Raw genomic sequence first — 6,111 nt, 5'->3', positions numbered from 1 at the left:
TTACTGGTCTGTTGCATTCTCCCCCCACTCTTAACTCCCATTCTTAGCAAATGAAGTTTCACAGCACTTTGAATGGCGCTACACACGTATCAAAAGAGCCGGAATATAGTTTGCCTAACAGTCTTTTCCATAAGTTTGTTTACACCTATGTGCACAGATTGCAATAATAAATACACAGCATGCTTAAACCATATAAATAAAGGTATAGGCTACATGAATTTATACCTGACCCGTACAGATCAAATTAATATATTTTTTCACTCCAAAATGATGCCGACTACATAGATGCTAAATTGGTTCCCTTTCCTGATAATCTGTTATTTTGTAAACTCCGTTTATCTATATATATTCATTCAGCAAGTCCCGATCTCCCGACGAGATACTTTTTCTGTTTGCCGTTGCATATGGGGGCATAACCGTATGTCCCACATGTCCCAAGACAACTAGCACCCTCGTCTCGGGGGAGGGGGTGGGTGAGTGTAGGGGGTGCGGGGTTTTAGGGTTGTGTTGGGGGGGGGGGGAGTGTCCTTATAAAGTAGCGCGAGCGCAGGCACTATCTCTAGTCTGCGCCCGACCCGGAACGTACCAAAAGTTCGTGTCCTCTTTTTCGTAAGTAGAGTTACGAGTTACGCTTACTAAAATTATTCGTACTTACAACCCCGTTGAAGGACAGACGCCACCCAAATCAAGCTTACCCAAACTGGCTTGACAAAAAGAGACGGACTTATGAGAAATACAAGACTTCTTCTGCACCTAACTACTGTCAAGGATTTAGATAAATCACAGCAATTGTCTGAAAAGTGACTATTGAAATTTAACACAAGTAAATGCAAGGTTATGCACATAGGTTAAAAAAAAAAGAGTTGGTACGATTACAAGTTATTTGGAAATTCGTTAACAAAAGCGGATAGTGAAAAGGATCTCGGCGTAATTATTAGTAACGATCTCAAATCACCTAATCAAAGTATTTCACCCTCTGAGAAAGCAAATAAGATTCTAGGACTGATTGCGCGATCTTTTGACTTCTAAAGTTCTTCTCTCAAACGAGCTATATAAATTATTAGTTCGTCCACATTTGGAATATGCTGTTTCCGTATGGTCACCGAACCTCATTAAAGACATTGACAGATTAGAAAAAAGTACAACGGTGAGCCACAAAACTAATTCTACATATTAAAAATAAATCATACGAAAATCAACTAAAACAAATTAATCTGTTTTCCCTAAAATAGCGTAGGCTCAGAGGTGAATTGCTACAGATCCTTAAGATTCTAAATGGAATTGACAATATCAAAAGTGACAAAATTTTCACACTGAATGAGAATCCAACAAGAAATAATGGTCTCAAACTGTCAAGAAATAGATTTAATTTGGAAGTGGGTAGAAACAACTTTGCCAACCGTGTAGTTAATGAATGGAATAATCTTCCTGCAGAGGCAGTGCAATGTAGCTCACTTCGAAGCTTTAAAATTCGTTTAGATAAACACCTAAGCAAGATGCTGTAATACCTTGCCATTTATTTCATATTATTTGTTTGTTATTATTTGTCTTTTTATTATTATTTACTTGATTTTTATTTATAATTAGTTACCCGTCAATTTATTATTATTTACTATTTACCTGTTTGCTTTTTGTTTAACTATACCTATGTATTTATTTAATCATTATATATACATACATACATATACCAAGGCTTTTTCCCCCTTCCAAGGGAGGTAGCCACAAAAGGAAAGGCATAAAAACACTCCCACCCATTTCATCCCTAAATACACTCCACACCCCTCCCACCCTTCCTCTCATCTGAGCACCTCCTGGATGACGGGTCATCCCTGAACCCTGCCCACCGCCCTGGGTCAGAAGCAGTGTCGCAAGACACAGTACATCCACAGCAAGGCCGCTTCATTTAATCGGCGACCCCCCCTCTCCGTCCCCCTTTGCATATAAGGAGAGGACGGGGAGAAATCCCTTCGGGCTGCGTCAAAATTTACTCACACATACTACAACACCCCCCACCCCCCCGCCTATTCCTCCTCATGCAGTCACAACATCATCCATATACAACCATTCTCCACTCACCTCTGTCTTCCGTCCTCTCCCTTCCTTCCTCAACAGACATTCCCCTCTTCCCCAAAGCCCCCTTCACCCCATCCATCCACCTCATCCTAGGACGTCCCCTCATGTTCACTCCCTCCACATCTGCCTTCCATACCTCTTTTACTAGTCTTTCTTCACTCATTCTTTCCATGTGTCCAAACCATCCTAATATTCTTTCATCAACCCTATCTCCCAAATCCTTTTTCACCCCTGTTCTCCTCCTCACCTCCTCATTTCTCACTCTATCTAGCCTAGTAACCCCCACCTCATCTCAAACACATTCAAACTCCTTCTCTCTTCTTCTCTTATGTTCCACGTTTCTGACCCATACAGTGCTGTTGGCACAATCACTCCTTCATACAGTCTCCTCTTCGCATCCATTCCCAAATGTCTATTTCTCATTACACTCTTTAAACCACCAAGGCATTTACTCGCTTCTCTCAATCTACATTCTACCTCCACCTTCACTCCACCTTTTCCTGCTACACTTGCACCCAAGTATCTAAAACTATCCACTTCCTCCAGTCGCTCTCCCTTAATGTTCACTTCCAGTCTACTGCCACTTTCACCCCTTGTACATCTCATCACCTTACTTTTACCCACATTTATCTTTAGCTTTCTTCTATCACATACTCTCCCAAACTCTGCCACCAGCTTCCTCAATCCCTCCTCTGACCCTGCCACAAGCGCAGTGTCGTCCGCAAACAACAGCTGGCTCACCTCCCACTTTTCTCCATTTTCTTTAACCATCTCCAATCCCTGACTCACTACCCTAGCATTCACCTCTCGCACCACCCCATCCATGTATAAGTTGAACAACCAGGGCGACATAACGCATCCTTGACGAAGTCCCACCTTTACTTCAAACCACTCACTCTCTCCATTTCCAATCCTAACACATGCTCTACTACTCACATAAAAACTCTTGACAGCTCCCAAAAGCTTTCCTCCTATCCCATAAATCTGCATAACCTCCCACAGTGCCTTTCTGTCTACCCTATCATAAGCCTTTTCCAGATCCATAAAAGCCCAAAAAACATCCTTCCCCTTTCCTATAGCTTTCTCACATATCTGTCTTACCACAAAGATCTGATCTACACAACCTCTACCCGTCCTAAATCCACACTGTTCCTCACCAATTACTCCTTCTGTTCCTCTCCTAATCCTCTCAATTAAGATTCTCCCATAAGCCTTCCCTACTACACTCAACAGGCTAATCCCTCTGAAATTACTACATTCACACTTGTCCCCTTTTCCCTTGTAAAGAGGAACTATACAGGCACTACTCCAGTCCTCCGGTACTTTACCCTCTCTCCAGCAAACATTAAATAATCTCACCAACCAGTCCACCATCACTGAACCTCCCTTTTTCAGACATTCTGTATGACATCCATCCAGACCAGGTGCCTTACCTGCTTTCATCATCTTTACAACTGCCTTCACCTCATCCTTCCTTATTTCTCCTCCGTTCTCCTCACTCATCACTCTCATTTTCTTCGCATTTCCCACTGCAGCTATCTTTCCTTCCCTATCCTCCTTCACATTTAGCAACTCCCTAAAATATTCTGCCCATCTTCCCCTCACTGCCATCTCTTCCATTATCAACTCTCCATCTGTACCTTTTACCTTTTCTTCCCTACTTGATTCGCCTCCTCTTCCTCTCTTAATTTCTTTCCAAAACATCTTTTTATTACTTTCAAAATTTTCTGTCATACTCCTACCCCATTTCACATCTGCTCTCCCTCATTATATATATTATTATAATTTTTACTCATTTATCTATTTATCATTATTATATATTTTTTCTCGCATACGACCTAGTTGTAGACCAAAAGGTCTCCTGTCGGCATGCTCCGCCTTTGTAATCCTTTGTAATCCTTAATACAGAGGGATCTATAAAAGACGCCAAAAAAAGAAAAGAAAACGACAATACGAAATGAATATCAGTGATAAATCCAAAGAGAACCCCAACGATATTTATAATTACACAAGATATAAAAATGTTATTAGGAATCACATTGTCCCATTTTTATCAAATGAAGGAATGTGCGATATTCTAAACAACTATTCTAGCTCAGTATTCGTAAACGAAATACCTCAAAGTGATATCTTACTTGAAGTATCTGATAAGTGTAATGTAAATATAACAAACGAAAAAATTAAAAGACGTACAGAAAAATCAAAGTTGATAAAACACCAGGGCTTGACAGCTGGCATCTAAGAATCTTAAAGGAAATGGAAAACGAGATTGTTGTTCCATTAAAAGATATTTTCAAACATTTATCATATCCGGAGATGTATCAAGAGATTGGAAATTTGCTAACGTTACCCCATATTCAAAAAGAGTGACAAAAAAGGAAGAAGAAGAAAAGCTAATCAAAGGCCCTTAAGCTTAACATGAACCGTAGTAAAAATCGGCAGAAATCCTATCAAGCACCATTTAGAAAGTAACTGTCTAATGAATAATAGCCAGCATGGATTCAGACGGAAACATTCTTGCGTGACTAACCAACTCGAATCCTACAACACAGTCATCTCAAATTATGAACAAAAAAAAGCACAACATAGATTTAATATATCTGGACTTTGCGATGGCTTTGATGCCGTTCAGTACGAAAGTCTACATGCTAAATTAACTTCACAGGGAATGAGTAGTAACCTATTAAGCTGGACTAGTAATTGGTTAAACGAGCGTAAACAGAGTTGTTCTAAATGGCAACACTTCTAGATGGAAAAAATTACGAGTGGAGTTCTTCAGGGTTCCGTTATTGGGTCACTTCTATTCATAGTATATATAAGTAATATAGACTACGGACTGAAATCTACTGTCTCATTTGCTGATGATACAAAAACGTGAGGAATGGCAAATGATCACTTAAATCAATTAGATACTCAAGAAGATTTAGATAAACTATAGCAATGATCCGAAAAGTGGTTAATGAAACTTAACAGAAGTTAATGTAAGGTTATGCACATAGGTAGAAATAACAATAAGTACAATTACAAGTCATTTGAAAAGTTGTTAACAAAAGTGGATAGTGAAAAGGATCTCGGCGTATTTATCAATAAGTATCTCAAATAATCTAAGCAGTGTATTTTCACCTAAGAGAAGGAAAATGAGATTCGAGGACTGATTACATGATCTTTTTATTTAAAAAATTCATATAAATCACTAGCTCGTCCACATTTGGAATATGCTGTATTTGTATAGCCATCTTATTCATTGCTGCTTATTCATTTATCATTTCTGTTTAGTTTTTATTATTTACACACACACACACACTTATATGTATGTAAGTATATATATATATATATATATATATATGTATATATATATATATATATATATGTATATATATATACATATATGTATATATATATATATATATACATATATGTATATATATATATATATATATATATGTATATATATATATGCCAACGTCTTTTTCCCCTTTACAAGGGAGGTAGCCAAAAAACAAAGGCAAAAAATTCACTCCCACCCATTCCATCCCCACAGACTCAACTCCCATTCACCCCACTCTCACCCTCTTATATTGGCTTCTCCTGGATGATGGATCATCCTTGCATCTCGCTCACTGCCCTAGGTCAGAACCAGTGTAGCAAAACACAGTACATCCACAGCAAGGCTGTTTCATTTAATCGGCGACTCCCTCTCCGTCGCCTCATGCAGAAAAAGAGAAGACGGAGAAAAATTCTTTCGGGTTGCGTAAAAATATCATTCACACCCACTCCCTTCTATGCAGCACCGCATCATCCATACACAACCATTTTCCAATCACCCTGTCTTCTATCTTCTCCCTTCCTTCCTTAACAGATATTCCCCTCTTTCCCAACGTTCATTTTACCCCATCCATCCATCTCATCATCGGTCGCCCCCTCATATCACTCCGTCCACCTCTGCCTTCCAAATCGTTTTTACTAATCTTTCTTCACTCAATCTTTCCATGTGTCCAAACCATCCCAACACTCATCAACCCTATCTCCCAATTCCTT

At 39.2% G+C, this 6,111-nt stretch overlaps 1 protein-coding gene across 1 annotated transcript in view; it reads left to right on the top strand.

The window, feature by feature from the left end:
- Window positions 1-565: 565 nt before the first annotated feature.
- The window catches only part of LOC143039286 (methyltransferase-like protein 27), a 41,502-nt gene continuing 35,956 nt past the window's right edge, over window positions 566-6,111 (top strand). The window contains exon 1 of the mRNA XM_076209159.1: window positions 566-609. The gene's annotated coding sequence lies outside the window, so the exon portion shown is untranslated. The remainder of the gene's footprint in view (window positions 610-6,111) is intronic.

This window comes from Oratosquilla oratoria, chromosome 26 (genome assembly GCF_046742065.1).
Source record: "Oratosquilla oratoria isolate Oo_2021 chromosome 26, ASM4674206v1, whole genome shotgun sequence".
Classification (NCBI taxonomy): Eukaryota; Metazoa; Arthropoda; class Malacostraca; order Stomatopoda; family Squillidae; genus Oratosquilla; species Oratosquilla oratoria.
The sequence above is the reverse complement of the archived record's forward strand: the minus strand, read 5'-3'. Positions and strand labels throughout refer to the sequence as shown.